Below are 15,605 nucleotides of genomic sequence, written 5' to 3'. Positions count from 1 at the left end.
CTATTGTAAATAATGCCGCAATAAGCATAGGCATACATGTATCCCTTCTAATTAGTGTTTCTGTATTCTTTGAGTAAATACCCAGTGGTAGAATTACTGGACCATAGGGTAGTTCTATTTTTAATTTTTTGAAGAACCTCCATACTGTTTCCCACAGTGACTGTACCAGTTTGCATTCCCACCAAAAGAGCACAGGCGTTCCTTTTCCTCCACATCTTTGCCAACACTTGTTGTTTCTTGTGTTTTTTTTTTTTTTTTTTAATTTTAGCCCTTCTGACAGGTGTGAGGTAATATTTCACTGTGGTTTCGATTTGCATTTCCCTGATGATGAGTGATGTTGAGCATCTTTTCATGTGTCTGTTGGTCACCTTTGGATGTCTTTGGAGAAATGTCTGTTTATCTCTTCTGCCTGTTTTAAATTTTTTTTTGGGGGGGGGGGTTGAGTTGTATAAGTTCTTTTTTCATTTGCATTTTATTCATTGCTTATGTTGCATATTCAAACAAATACAATAAACCTCATTTTAAAAACGTAAGGCACATAAAAGTCTCTGTCCAAGGTCTATATTATTTTTTAAATTCCTGTTGGCTAATAAAGATATTCCCACTACAGAACTGGAGCTATCTAGAAATGCACATGATAAACATTTTGCATGCAGGATACCTGAAATATTATTATATCTTACTTCATGACACAATTGAACAGTCTCAAATCAAATGTTTGTATGTGAATAATGATTATAACTATTGTTGTTATTTGCAAAACCTCAATCAGCTTATCCACATATGTACAGTCAGGTCCCCAAATGTTAATTATATAAAATCTAAAGGAAGAATAGTATCTACCTGCATCTGTGTTCCATTTAAAGGGAGATTTGGCATTTTTAGTCCTCCTTCCATGAGTCATGTTGCTACTTGCAAAGGCCAATGTTATACAGTGCTGAAGACCATGGATAGATACTGCTCATATGACACCTGAATCCAGCCATCCTGATCCATAGCGTAACACCTGAATATATCTGTCAACCCCTGCGAGATGATGCAGCCCTTGATGAAGTCATCAAGGGCCCCCATACTTGTATGTCACGCTTGTGGATGAAGATGTCGTGAAACTGGTCAGAGGGCCCATACACTGAAAGTGCTTGCTTGAGCTCTTTCTTGTCAACCATCCTAGAGTGGTCCCTGGCCGTAAGTGTGCAAGACATTCTGCCAGTCTGTGATGTGTTTCCAGATAACAGTGAACTCGCTGAAGGTCACACCAGCCTTGTTCTCTGGTCAAACATAGATATAGATATTGACCTGACAGTCACTGAATTCAGTGGAGTCCATGTGCCATTGGATAGTGCTTGCTGAAGTTCATTGTCCAGCATCAGTTGGCTCCTATCTTTGTCAACCCTCTGGGAACCCTCTGGGAAAGCTCTGATCTGTCAGCACTACACCTCTGGCAGGGCGGGACGGAAGGACAGCAAGGGTAGGCGGTCATGGACCCAGGCATGGTTGGGATGAGACACAGGAGAAATTTTACATATTTTAAATATTAACCCTGTATTGGACATATCATTTGAAGGCAAATGCCTTCTCCCATTCAGTAAGTTGCCTTTTTGTTTTGTTGATGGTTTCCTCTACTGTGCAGAAGCTTTTTTATTTTGGTGTAGTCCTGATAGTTTGTTTTTGCTTTCGCTTCTCTTGCTTCAGGAGACATGTCTAGAAAAATGTTGCCACTGCCAATGTCAGAGAAATTACTGCCTGTGCTCTCTTCTAGGATTTTTATGGTTTTAGGTCTCACATTTAGGTATTCGATCCATTTTGAGTTTATTTTTGTGTATAGTATAAGAAAGTAGTCCACTTTAATTCTTTTGCATGTAGCTGTCCAGTTTTCCCAACACCATTTGTTGAAGAGACTGCCTTTTTCCCATTACATATTCTTGCCTCCTTTATCAAAGATTGACCATAAAATCGTGGGTTTATTTCTGGGCTCCCAATTCTGTCCCGTTGATCTATGATACCTATTTTTGTGCCAGTATCATTCTATTTTGATTACTACAACTTTGAAGTATATCTTGAGATCTGAGATTATGATAACTCCAGTTCTGTTCTTCTTTTTCTTTTCCTTTTTTTTTTTTTAAGACACGTGTACTTATCAAGTGCTTCAGCTTGTCACATTCTTTTTTTAAAAAACTGTTTATTTATTTTTGAGAGAGAGAAAGAGTGCATGCTCACAAGTGGGGGAGGCGTAGAGAGAGAGGGAGACACAGAATCCGAAGCAGGCTCAGGCTCCAAGCTGTCAGCACAGAGCCTGGCACCAGGCTTGAACTCAACAAACTGTGAGATCACGACCCAAGCTGAAGTCAGACACTTAAACTGCTGAGCCATCCAGGTACCCCTTGTTCTTCTTTTTCAAGGTTGCTTTGATTATTTGGGGTCTTTGTGGTTCCACACAAATTTTAGGATTATTTGTTCTAGCTCTATGAAAGCTGCTGTTGGTATTTTGACAGGGATCGCATTAAATCTGTAGATTTCTTTGGGTAGTAGGGACATTTTAACAATATTTGTTCTCTCAATTCATGAGCATGGGGTATCTTTCCATTTATTTGGGTCCTCTTCAATTTCTTTCATTAATGTTTTATGGTTTTTAAAGTTTGGGTTTTTCATCTCCTTGGTTAAGTTTATTTCCGGGTATTTTCAGTGCAATTGTAAATGGGATTATTTTCTTTTTTTTTTAAGTTTATTTGTTTATTTTGAGAGAGAGAGAGAGAGAGAAGAGGCAGAAGGGGAGGGAAAGGGAATCCCAAGCAGGCTCCATGCTATCAGTGCATATCCCGACACAGGGCTTTATCTTACAAACAATGAGATCATGACCTGAGCCAAAATCAAGAGTTGGACGCTTAACCACCTGAGTCACCCAGGCACCCCAGGGTTATTTTCTTAATTTCTCTTTTTGCTACTTCAGTATTAGTATATAGAAATGCAACAATTTTTGTGTATTGATTTTGTATCCTGCAATCTTACTGAATTCATTTATCAGTTCTACCAGTTTTTTGGTGGGATCTTTAGGGTTTTCTATATATAGCATCATGTCATCTGCAGATAGTGACAGTTTTACTTCTCTCTTACCAGTTAGGATGTCTTTTATTTCTTTTTCTTGTCTGCTGTGGGTAGAACTTCTAGTACTATGTTGAGTAACAGTAGTGAGAGTAGACATCCTTGTCTGGTTCCTGATCTCTCTTATAGTTGATCTATTTCCTCTGATTTTTCTTTTTTTTTAAATTATTTATTTATTTTGAGGTGGGGAGAGGGGCAGAGAAAGAGGGAGACAGAGAATCCCAAGCAGACTCTGCACAATGAGCATGCAGAGTGCGATGTGGGGCTCAAACTCAAGAAACTAAGATCATGACTTGAGCCCAAATCAAGAGTTGGACGCTTAACTGACTGAGCCATACAGGCACCCCTGCTTTTTGTTTTTAAAATCTTTTCTCTGCTTCTCATATTCGCATGTCCTCAGTTTCTTCTTTCTTACTGGTAGTGTTCCTATTCTTAGCTAACAACAAACCTCACCAATTTTTTATCAATTTTTGTTTTGTTCATCTGTTTATGTGTTTATGTGTTTATGTGTTTATTATGTGTTTATTATGTTTATGTGTTTGTTTTGTTCATCTGTTTATGTGTTTATTATTTCTACTGGCACATAATTTTTATGATTATGATTATTACTGAAGTATGTGGTTAAATTTGACCATATACTGGTTATTAAAGTTAAAATTATTTGGAGAATTAGTATGAACCATATGGTGATGATGGTTTCCTCCACTGAGAGTGTCATGGGTAGAACTATGTCCACCAAAAGTTAACATGCTGAAATTCTAACCCTCCATACTTCAGAATGTTACCTTACTTGGAAATAGGGTTATTGCAGATGTCATTAGTTAAGATGAGGTCATCTGGAATAGGATGGACCCCTAATACAATGTGACTGATGCCCTTAAAAGAGAAACTTGGATATAGATATGCACATAGGGGGAATGTCATGAAACGAGTGGAGTTATGTTATCACAATCAAGGAAGTACCAGAAGCTAGGAGAGAGGTCTTCCCTAGAACTTTCACAGAGAGCATGACTCTGTCAACACCTTGATCTCAGAACTCTGGCTTCACAAAGTATGGGACAGCAAGTTTCTATTGTGTAAGTCACCTAGTTTGTGGCAGCTAGTTTGACCTCATTGTGGCAGCTTCAGGATAAGAAAGTGTACTGCTTGCACTCTGGGTGGGGATAAAGAAACCCATGACTTTGGCTGATGAGTATACCTTAGGCTTAGGAGCTGGTCCTCACAGGGTCATTTAGAATCTCTCTAGTGCTCCTCAACCACCTCTACCACTTCATCTGGTAGATGAAGACAGTTCTTGACTCAGTGGTCAAAAACAATAGAGTTCAAGGGCAGCATAGAGTTCCCAACTCTATGATTTAGCACTGATTTTCTGTTAAACTCTAGATTTAGCACTGATTTTCTGTTCTATGTACTGTCATATTTTACATATCTGTGTTTACAAACTCAGGGCATTGGTGAGTGACTCTTTCCCCTTCACTACTCAGTCTAAAATACGCTTTCACAAAGATACCTGGATACATTTATAGTTTAGTGAGCCAAATAGCTTTGTTTTCTAAAGGTAGGTCAACTGAAAGAAGAGTTCAATACACTCTTTCCAGCCAATTAAATATTTTTGAAAATAGCTCTTTAGTTAGGCAGTTTAACCTAAATTTTCAGAGAAATAGTGAGTAAGCTTAAAAGCAGATTAATAAAGCAAATAAGCCATTCATTATAATTAAAGACTTTATTGATTGAAACTTGACTTATATTGTTAACTTAATTATAGATTTTATTGTGGCTTGAGCAGAATGTTTTCTCAAATTGTTCTGACTTTCCCTAGTCATCAGGCTAACTTCTAGACTGCTTTTTCCACCTTGCATGCATCAATACCAGATCTTCAATTAAAAGCAAAAATAATGGTGATTGTTTATATCTATAGAATGCCTTCCGGTACACAAGGCACTTTATATAACAGAAGCTTTCCTAAACCACTTTCACATATACAGTCTACTAGATGAAGAAAACTTTTCATTTATTTCTGGGCACACTGAGGACCAGGGACTAGTAGGCCCCTTGTCAGCAACCTGGTCACCTTTGTGCCCCACAGTGGAGGAATTTGTACCAAGTTCTCTGTGCCCTCAAAACTGTTTAAGTGAGGAGTACTTGTTATTGTAATTGTATGATTTAGATAAATGTTATATAAATCAGTGACATAGGAGTGCAAAAAAGAGAATTGTGTCTATAAAATCTAAATCTTCAGAAGGACCACAAAAGACAAATCACATCAAAAATCAATCTGAGGTGTGCCCGGGTGGCTCAGTTGGTTAAGCATCCGACTTCAGTTCAGGTCATGGTCTCACAGGTCATGAGTTCGAGCCCTGCATCAGGCTCTGTGCTGACAGCTCAGAGCCTGGAGCTTGCTTTCAGATTCTGTGACTCCTGCTCTCTTTGCCCCTCCCCTGCTCACACACACACTCTCTCTCTCAATAATAAATAAAAAACATTAAAATTTTTTTAAAAATCAACTTGAAATTGGTTGTGGAACAGACATCATAAAAAAAATTGAGAGACAAATCTGGAAGAATTCTTCCCAGGTCGCTTTTCAAATGCTTTAAATTGTTACTTTAACTTTAAAGACACACAATAGAAATCATAGACAATACACTTTATGAATGTTTCACCAAGGAAAGAAGATTCATCTTCAATGACACAGCCAGGCTACGGTTGGCAGAATAATATTCCCACCCCTATCATCAAAGTTATCCACATCCTAATCCTCCAACCCTGTGAGTATGTTACCTCATATGGCCAAAGGGGGTCTTCCAGATGTGATTAAATTAAGGATCTTGAGATGGAGAGATTATCCTGGTTTATCCAGTTTAATCCAATGTAATCCCAATGGTCCTTGTAAGTGGAAGAGAGATAGTAGAGTCACAGTCCGAGAAGGAGATGTAATGAGGGAAACAGAGGCTGGAGGGGTGATTGCTGGCTTTGAAGCTGGGAAGGTACCATGAGCCAAGGAATGTGAGGGACCTCTAGAAGCTGGAGAAGGCAAGGAACAGATTCTTCCCTGCAGCCCCCATGGGAGGCTTCCCTGTAGCCCTGCAGCCCTACAGACACCTTGCTTTTAGCCCAGTGAGATCCATTTTGGACTTCTGACCTCCGGAATTAGAAGAACAATTTTTTATCCTTTTAAGCCACTGTGCTTGTGGTAACTTGTTACAGCAGCAATAAGAAATTAATTCACATAATTTTTTGATAATTGTTTATCCACATATGTATAATAAGTGTACATTCGTGTTTGAAATTAAAATTAAATCATTATAGTGTGTACGTATCACTTTTTAACAATTTCCAATTTACCCAACTTTTTGGTTAATTGACCAACCACAGGCTCCAATTTTTTTTTTTTTTTTAGTGACAGGACTATTATTCTATGTGATAACTCATTTTATCCACAGTTTTGTGAAGTCCATATCACAATTGCTTTCAAAGTTCTAGTTTTGTCTTTGTCTCTGGCTTTCTGATTGGGGTGGAGGAAGTCATTTAATTTTCTTCTTATTTTCATTTATGAAAACTGGGGGCTTGGACTTTTACACTCAAACAGTGTATGATTTAAAAACTTTCATCAAATAATCTCACTTATCTTCTCTCACCTGTTTAATTTGTAGCTGAAACCCTTGGGTTTATCTGTGCTTTAGCTCTGATTTAACTTGAAATTAAAGTCCGTGTGCTTCACAGCTGCTGGCTGCCCTTAACCAGGGACTTACAACTGAAATGTTTGAAGAACAGTGGAGTCAAGAGACCAGGATTTCAGATCTGATTGACACTAACTAGCTGGGTGTCCTTTGACAAATCTTTTAATCTCTCTGGGCCTTAGTTTTCTCATTTATAAATTATGAAGTTGGAGTCAATAATTTTTAAAGTCTTTTTTAGCTTTACAATTCTGTGACTCCATAATTTAATTCTAGAAAAATTCAGCTGTAAGAAATGCTAAATTTGTCATCAAGGTGGGAAGAAAAATATTGTGGTTTGTAGGATATGCATGCATGTTCCTGTATATTCCTATGAATATCTTTTCCAAGAAGTTGAAAACATGTATTTACATTCTGTAATTTACCTAATTTCCCCCCCTTATCATACAAACCTAAAAACTACATTTAGACACAAATGCCTTTTTGTTGGAATGACCTTGTCTTAGCCATGGATACATGCTGCAAGACACAGCAAGTTCCCACTCGGTTATGAACATTGAGCTCAGTACTAGAAAAGCTCCAACATGTCACATAGGAGGAATCAGACTTCAAGACAGATCCATTCTAGTATTACCTGGTAAGTGCTGTCACAGAAGGTAGTACAAAATGCAGAATATGGGCAAGAGAAGAAGTGGTTAATCTCATCTGTAGTAGTGACAAAAAAGGTTTTTGCACTTTTTTGAACAAAGGCTTTTTGACCCACAAGATGCATCCTGAAGGTTCTAAAAAATAAAAAGCAAGTTTGGGGGTTGGGAGAGTATTTCAGTCATAGAAAATAGCCTGTTCCAAATGCAGGGGTGTGAAAGGCATGGCATAATTGGAAAAAAAGGTGAAAATTTCATCATGTTTAAATAGAGAGCAAGTGTGATAAAGGACTGGGAAAGTGCATAGAAGATAAGACAGAAAAAGTGCAAGCTGTTTTCTACCAAGCTAGAGGTGACAAGAAATCAGCAAGTGTCTTCCTGGTGAAATGACATGATCAGGTGTTATTTATAAAGGGATAATTCTAGGGACGCCTGGTGTCTTGGTCGGTTAAGTGTCTGACTTTGGCTCAGATCATGATCTCACCGTTGATGAGTTCGAGCCCTGCGTCAGGCTCTGTGCTGACAGCCCAGAGCCTGGAGCCTGTTTCAGGTTCTGTGTCTCCCTCTCTCTCTGCCCCTCCCCTGCTCACACTCTGTCTCTATCTGTCTCAAAAATAAATAGTAAACAAACAATTTAAAAAAAATAAAGGGATAATTCTAGCAGGTATTGGGCAGGTGCAGACTCAGTGCGGGAGGCTTTGTAGAAGGAAAGGGGAGAGGAAACTTCAAGAGATAGTGAACATTGAATTAAAGCAATGCTAGCAGCCATTTCAGAAAAAGAAGCCATTGGCTTTTATAAACAGGTATTCTTTCCCAAAGCACTGCCCCCTACCCCAGCAAGGGCTTTCCGGTCACAGACCAAGTCTTAGTTTATTCTCCAGAACGGTACACGAAGAATATTTTACAATACAGAGCTCCTGACCATCAACACCGGTAACACAAAACACATGTATTTTAAAAACACATGTAAACAGAATTTACAAGGATCAATGGATTATAAAGTGGTTTCTTATTCCCTCTCAAGGCTATGAATACATTGTGAAATCTAGGGCAGTTAAATACTGTATTTAAATTCGGATATGGTATTTACATATGTTACTTATTCTTTTTATAAAGATATGCCCTAGCGAAATTTAATCAGCCTTTGCAAGTTTATATACTGTGTCTGTTGGAAAAATATTTTAAATTAAGCTGTTGCTTTAACCTGACTAAATTGTCCAACCAACCTAACTGGCAAAGGGGTGTATTAGAATCAGGTTTCACTACGAGTGACAGAAAATTCAAATAACAATGGCTAAAGCAGATAGAATTTCGTCTCCTAGATAAATAAATATGATATGTTAACACAAAGCTGGGAGTAGATAGAGCGGTCATCAGAAACTGAGGCTCCTTCTATCTTACAGCTCTGTCATCCTTAGTCCATGACGACCACTACATGATTCAAGATAGCTGCTTGTGCTCCAAGTATCATTTTCTCCTTTACCAGCAGGAAGGAGGAAAGAATGTAGACAAATGGACCTCTTGAAGGACTTCTCAGATCTCGTGTGTGTAGCAAGGTTGGTGAAAAATATAATCATTATTCTAGATTGCATCGTTTTGACTAAAAATTGGAGAGTCTATAAGGGAGATGAGACAATATGTATTAAAAGATAACTAGCAGTCTCTGCTGGAAAGGGACATAGGACCGAGTGTGAAAACAAAGCAGGGCCAAAATTAATTGCTTAAGTAATCCAAATGATCATTTGGTGACCAGTTCCATAATTACAAAAAAAAAAAAATTCTTGGTAGTTTGGATACAAACTGCCTAGGAGATACATCAGCTGGGAGATTGGGAACTGAATGGTTTAACTGTTCCAACTTTCTCATCTTGCTTATATATATGGCATATATTTTTCTAAAAAAATGACAGTGGGTTGGTATGGCAGTTTGTCTCCAAGATGGCTGCCATAAATTCCTTCCTTCTATATATATATACAGATGGAGAACTCTTAAATTATTTGTGTTCTTTGGGGAAAAGAGAGATGATTGGTGATTTATATTCTTTTGGTGTTAAATATTTTATATTATTACATCACCTAACACCCTTGCCAACACTCACTCACCAACCACCACCCTCCGTGGCACCCCTCCTTCTTCTAGACTGATGAACATCATGCCCTGATGCTATTCCAGGTGCCTGGTGTCACCAAGCTCTGCTCACTTCAAAGGACAATTGCTGTTCCAACACCATTTTCTTCCACTTCATACTCTCTGTTCCCCCCCCCCCCCCAGGGGAAAAACCAAACATCTTATAAATAAATTGGCAATTCTGGATAAAGAAGTACTCATGTTTGATTGGTCATATCTCTCTCTCTCAGGTCATGTGTAAGCTTGTGCCTAGGCTTGTGCCCACCAGAAAGGTGTTAGTGACTCAAATCAGAGACTGGGGAGGCTGGTTATGGGACATGACTTTGGAGTGTCAGGGCCTCATAGTGCCCTTAAATAGTTTTTCATGAGGTAAGGTGGGGGTCACTTTCCTGCTTGAACATAGCGCTGGCACATATGTAACACCCTACAGATTAGGTAAGCGCTATTAGAATTTTCAAATGGGGAAGAAAAGTAAAACATTAAAATGAGAATTGTAGGTGTGGCAGTTTGTCTTCCAGATGGCTGCTGCCATCAATTCCTTCCCTCCCTGTAGGATCAAACCATCCCATCATGGAGGGGTGGAGTCTGTTCCTCCCTCCCCATTGGATCTCGGCTGGACTTAGGGACCTGCTTGATCACTGAATGAAACCTGGCAGGTTCTACCTGGGCTTTGGGAATGCTTGCTTTTGAAAGGCTTATTAGGAGGAGAACAGATGTAAGAAGTGTGACTGTCCTGTGACCACCATGCTGTGAAAAGCCCAAGCTATGTGCAGAGGTCCTGGAGGAGGAGATTCTGGGTGGGGAATGAGGGACTGACTATGTGCATGAGGAAGCCTTCTTAGAAATGGATCCTCCAGACCACCCACCCCAGCTGAGACCACATGGATCAAGATAAACCATCCAGCCACACCCTTCTCACATTCCTGACCCACAAAATTGTTGAGTAAAATAAAATTAGTGTCTTAATCCCTTAAATTAATCCTTAAATCCCTTAAATCCCTAAGTGGCATAAATAGATAACTGAAAAAGTAGGTTAAAGAAAGAATATAATACGGGGAAAGGGGGATGGAAGATAAGCAAGAGATAAAATAAGGTTGAAGGATTCAAAAGAATGTAGAAAGCTGTGAAGTCTTTGGTATGAAGCTGAATTTCAATAAACGAGAAGGCCAGGTGATAGAGAGCCGGATCCACAAAGTAGAAGAACTGTCTAAGAAAAGTACGTTAACGTAAAGAAAGACACTCCCAAAAGGAAAATAAGAGTCTCAGGAAGAGGGAGAATTCGACTTGCATTGCAAAAAATCTGGTCATACTCACCCCAGAAGAATTGTGTAAAAACCAAAAATGTGTAATATGAAAGGGAAGCTAGGAGAAAGAAAGAAAAATCTCATTGACACCAACGTTCACATTCGATAAGTAACATCTATCTATTGAAGGTGCATATGCACTAGAAGTTGGTGGTTTATAGGTGGAAGAGACATAATTCTTGCCTTCATAGAGCTCACAAACATATTACATCAAATTTTTGTCCTAAATGACAACACAGTAACCCCTCCCATTATGAAGAAATATTGGAACCTCTAGTTGGTAGAGAATAGTAACATTTCTGCATGGTTAATATGAAGCCATATCCTTAAGAAGACTGACCTATGAGGGAGCTGTAGAAAAGCCAAGCCTGGAAGCTAAATCCTGACAATTGGAATGATCCTAATACAGGGTCATGCCTTTTAGGAAACCTAAGTTAAAGTTTATTGGTAATTGATGATGAGAATTCAACATTGGATACTATCATAAGGAAGTTACTCAATGAGCTGAAGGGGAGCCTGGTATTACTTTTTTTAAAAAAGAGAAGAGAGGATTAAATAAGAAATACAGAAATGTGTCTTGATTCCTGTATTTCTGAAGGAATACAGGGCTCTGTATATCCTGTATATATCCTCTGTATATCCTGGGCTCTATCTTAAAAACCTTAGGATATCTCTTGTCAAGAATCTCATAGTAAATATTATAGTGTATTGCTAGAAGCGCAAAAGCTACCCAGACATACCTTCCTTCATTTAAAAACAAAACTGATTTGGATTTTCGCATTCACGGTTAAATTTACTGAAAGTGGGGTCTTTCCATTTTGCAATGTAATGGGGGAGTAGATTTTTTAAACAGTCAAGATTTACACCACCAGTAAAGAACAAAAAAAGATACAGTCTCTGATGCTCCTAATCATTTGGCAGTTTTAGCCAGTTTCTTGCAGTGACCATATTTTTGCTTCCCTGTAACTCAGCCTAATCTGTTTTACAAACTTTTGTTCACTCCCACCTTCCCCCCTTCACTCTACCCATGGCCAATGTCCCTTTACCTGTGGCATTTTACACTTGAGGAGAGCTGCTAAAAGTTGACAACAAAAGGACCGCTAATCGCACCAATTAAGAGGTGTGAATGTCACCCGTTACCTACCAGCTTTGTTACTGAACATGTTAATTAGTAATTGTACAGGTGCAGACTTTTAAGTTTACAAGGTTAACACTGATGCACAGCTTTGTTTTGGCTGTTTGTTTAAATATTGAAAAATCATGGGTAAAGGGCTGGTCTGTGTTGAAGAATGAACAGATGTCATTGCTGTACTTTCTCAGACAGAAAATCTTTAGACTGACTTAAAGCAATAAAAGTGACCTTCCAAGAAGTGATTCTCTGTGGTCAGTCTATCAAAGAGTACGTGTTATTGGTTTTCTTGCCCCCCGTGGAAGAGTGAGGAACTTGCCTTCACAGGACTGTGGAACTCTACTGGAATGTCATTTGAAGGCACTATACTAGAAGCAAGTAGAGTTCATTAAGAGAAAATCCCCTAAAGGTGTTTTCAGTAAGCCCAAAGTTTCTATATATTGGTCTTTCTGAAGGCTTTACTCATTCATTGAGTCAGTGTTATAGATATATCTTGTAGACTTCTTTTTAAAAAAGTTTTGACTAATAAAACACCTGAATGAGGGAATCTGTCTCAGAATCACATACCATCAGTTTGATAAGAACCAAGGGATCACCCTGACTAGCCTCTGATTAGGGAAAGTAACAGAAATTCATTTTACAGGGAGGAAAACTGAGGTCCTAGACATTACATGACTTGCCTGAGTCCATTAAACCAAGATTAACCTCAGTTTGCAGAGTGAGGTAGATATTTGGGAAGAGCTAACCTTCAATTGTTCTCTAGCAGAATGAGTAATTCCTGAGGAACTGGTAATTTTTAGCTTGTCCTCAAGCCTACTGAAATATCTTTGCTCTTTCCATGCATCTGTAAGAGCAACTGTTGTTTTCAGTCATTCAACGGGAAAGTGTGCGGTAAGGGCCTCTTCTATTTTTGTGGTAGACTCCACAACAAATAAAGAACGTCTCTCTGGCTCCTTGGAACCAAAACTGCAAGGTTTTGAGAACTGCTGTGCAATGGCAAAACTAGTTGATTGGTTTGGGACCAGTGCCCAGACCACATTTAAGGGAGTTGATCCAGGTCCTGGGTGACCAGGATCTCCTTGCCCCCTAGTGATGTGTCTCACTAGTTATCTGCCTTACATCGAGGGGGAAAGTGAAGGTATGAATAGCAGGATGTCCAGGCATATGGGCTGCCCTTCTCTGTGAACACAGGGCATAAATCTAACTTTTTATCCATGATTAAACAAACGAACGCACTCCAAATTTTTAGCATGTGCCTGGCTCATTGTAAATGCTCAAGAAATGGTAGCCATTATTGTTAGCAGTTTATTAGCCTCTGGGGACATTTGCATCTTACATTTAATAACCATAAAAATAACTAACATTTGCATTGGACGTTAGCCTTTTCTTTTTCATGAAGCTGGGACTCTTTTCTTCCCTTCATTTTGCATTTAAAATTCAGTTTTAGGTTCTGGTTGTTTTGCAAAGACATGAAATGTATAGTGTAGAAAACTGTAAAAATTTATGTCTTATAATTAAGAATCTATAATCCTGCCTCTCGAGGATAACTGTTATTAACACCTGGGTATGTTACTTTAAGCACTATATTCTATACATGCATAAACATTTAAAAAATTAAAGTGGGAATTGATTATGCAAGCTGGTTTAGAAGCTATATTTTCATTTATAGCTGTATTTAAAACATTTTTCTTTAAAAATATGTTTTTATTTCCATTGCAGTTTTTGTTAGCTGAATATTTCTTTGTGTGGCTTTTCCATAATTTAACAGATTTTCTATTTTTACATATATTGTTTGTTTCTAATTTTTCATAACTATAAGATACTGTAATGAGTAACATCCTTGTGGCTAAGTTTCTTTAGATAAAATTAAAAAATTTTTTTTAATGTTTTATTTATTTTTGAGACAGAGACAGAGCATGAGCGGGGGAGGGCAGAGAGAGAGGGAGACACAGAATCTGAAGCAGGCTCCAGGCTCCGAGCTGTCAGCACAGAGCCTGACGCAGGGCTCGAATTCACAAACCGCGAGATCATGACCTGAGCTGGAGTCGGACGCCCAACTGACTGAGCCACCCAGGCGCCCCTAGATAAAATTTTAAATGTAGAATTTTTAGGTTAATATACACATATTAGTATCAATTGCTGCATAACAAATTATCTCAGACTTAGCTCAAAACAACACACTTTCATGAGCTCAGTTGCTATGGGTCAACAGTTTGAATGTGACTTAGCTAGTGTATCTTCAAGGCACCAGTGAAGGTGTCAGTCATCAGTGCGGGTTGTGGTCTCACCAGAGGCTGTGCTTGGAAGTATCCACCTCCAAACTCACTCAGATTGTTGAAAGAATCCATTTCCTTACTGTTTTAGGACCAAAAGCCCCTGTTGGCTATAGGCTAGAGGATGCCTTCAGCTCCTAGAGATAGCTGAAAGTTCACTGCCATTTGGCCTCCTAACAGAGGCAGCCCCCAGCATGGCAGTTTGCTTCTTCAAGCCAACAAGAGAAACATACTCCAGCAAGACACATGTTAAAATCTTATGTAACATAATCATGTAATCACATGTATCCTCCCCCTCTTTTTTTTTCTGTATTCATTCTATTGGCTGGACATAAATTACAGGTCCCATGATCCTCCGGGGGAGGGCATGACATAAGGGCATGAACACACAGAAGCAGGGTCATGGGGGTCATCCTATCTATTTGTCCACTATAGTACATGTTTAAAACTTTTGTTGAATATAACCAAACTGAAATATATCTGTATTAGCACAGAATTAGTGTGACCTTTTTTCTATCACATTGGTTAATTTCTATAGCATCATTAAAAAAAAAGAAATTACCAATTTGATAGAAATTGTGATACATTTTTATTTGAATATATTTGTTTATAATTGAAAATAAATGTATAGTCCTACGTTCTTTGGTTATGTGTACATTTCTGTTTTGAGAATCGCCTTCCATGTCCCCTGGGTAGAATATTAACATTGTTTATTGTTATACTTGTTGCAAGTATTTTTCTCCCATATGTCTGTTGATCTTTGTTTTTTGGGGAGGGAATATTTAGGAATATGACTTATTGCATTGTAGTTAAATCAGACATTCTTTACCTTCTTGGTATTTCATTACCACCACATAGAGTGTTTTCCTGCCCCAGGATTACAGAAATATTCTAAAATATTAAAAACAAAATTGTAAGGTAATCTCATGATTATTTTTTCATTTACATTTAATCTATCTGATATATGAAATAAATTCATTATTATTATTTATCACAAATGGTTGGTAAATTTCTAGAAGCTTATAAAAGACTAAAAATCCCAAAGGACCTTGGGATTTTTAACCATGTTTAACCAAAGTTGAATGTTTAACCGACTGAGCACCCAGGCGCCCCTCTCCCCTCCTTCCTCTTAACAACAAAACCTCTTGAGTTGTAGCAGAATTCATGAACAACCATTTATAGTCTACATTTCCCAACTTCCCTTGCAGCCATTCATGGCCATATGACTAAGATTAGGCCAAGGGATGTGAGTGAAAGTTATGTGTACAATTTCCTGCTTACATACTTAAAGAGACTTTTTCTTGATGCTTTTTTCATTTTCTTTTGTGCCAGAACACACATGTGCAAGAGATTCG

At 38.4% G+C, this 15,605-nt stretch overlaps 1 long non-coding RNA gene and 1 pseudogene across 1 annotated transcript in view; one reads left to right on the top strand and one right to left on the bottom strand.

Moving 5' to 3' along the window:
* Window positions 1–927: 927 nt before the first annotated feature.
* LOC125156176 (programmed cell death protein 6-like) lies at window positions 928–7,545 on the bottom strand (annotated as a pseudogene).
* A 1,314-nt stretch (window positions 7,546–8,859) lies between these two features.
* The window catches only part of LOC125156039 (uncharacterized), a 35,244-nt gene continuing 28,498 nt past the window's right edge, over window positions 8,860–15,605 (top strand). Inside the window, exon 1 of the long non-coding RNA XR_007148445.1 lies at window positions 8,860–8,973. This is a non-coding gene — a long non-coding RNA (uncharacterized LOC125156039). The remainder of the gene's footprint in view (window positions 8,974–15,605) is intronic.

This window comes from Prionailurus viverrinus, chromosome F2, assembly GCF_022837055.1.
Source record: "Prionailurus viverrinus isolate Anna chromosome F2, UM_Priviv_1.0, whole genome shotgun sequence".
NCBI lineage: Eukaryota > Metazoa > Chordata > Mammalia > Carnivora > Felidae > Prionailurus > Prionailurus viverrinus.
Note: the sequence above shows the minus strand (reverse complement) of the source record. Positions and strands in the feature narration are given on the sequence as shown.